Raw genomic sequence first — 352 nt, forward strand, 5'->3', positions numbered from 1 at the left:
TTTTTAATGGGTGGGTGCCGTTCCCCCCGACAAAAAAAGGTGTTACTGCACAAACTTTATTTTAAAAATTTTGTCCTTCCCCCTTGCAAATTATAAATAAAAATATAAAGGCGCAACTTTCAGATTTTTCTGCCCAAACGCCAAAAAAGGGACTTTTCCCAAACTTTTTAGCCTTGCGTTCACGGTTTGAATTAAGGGAACCTCCAGGTTTCCCCAAAAAGCCACCCCCCGTCAGTTGGTAATGTCCCCATTTTTACCGGAATTTTTTATACGACCAGGCCCAAAAAGGGAAATTTTAACCTAAAATGGGAGAATTTTTAAAAAAAGTTTCTTTTTGTCTTAGCCCTTATGG

The sequence above is a fragment of the Penaeus monodon genome, chromosome 15 (genome assembly GCF_015228065.2).
Source record: "Penaeus monodon isolate SGIC_2016 chromosome 15, NSTDA_Pmon_1, whole genome shotgun sequence".
Lineage (NCBI taxonomy): Eukaryota > Metazoa > Arthropoda > Malacostraca > Decapoda > Penaeidae > Penaeus > Penaeus monodon.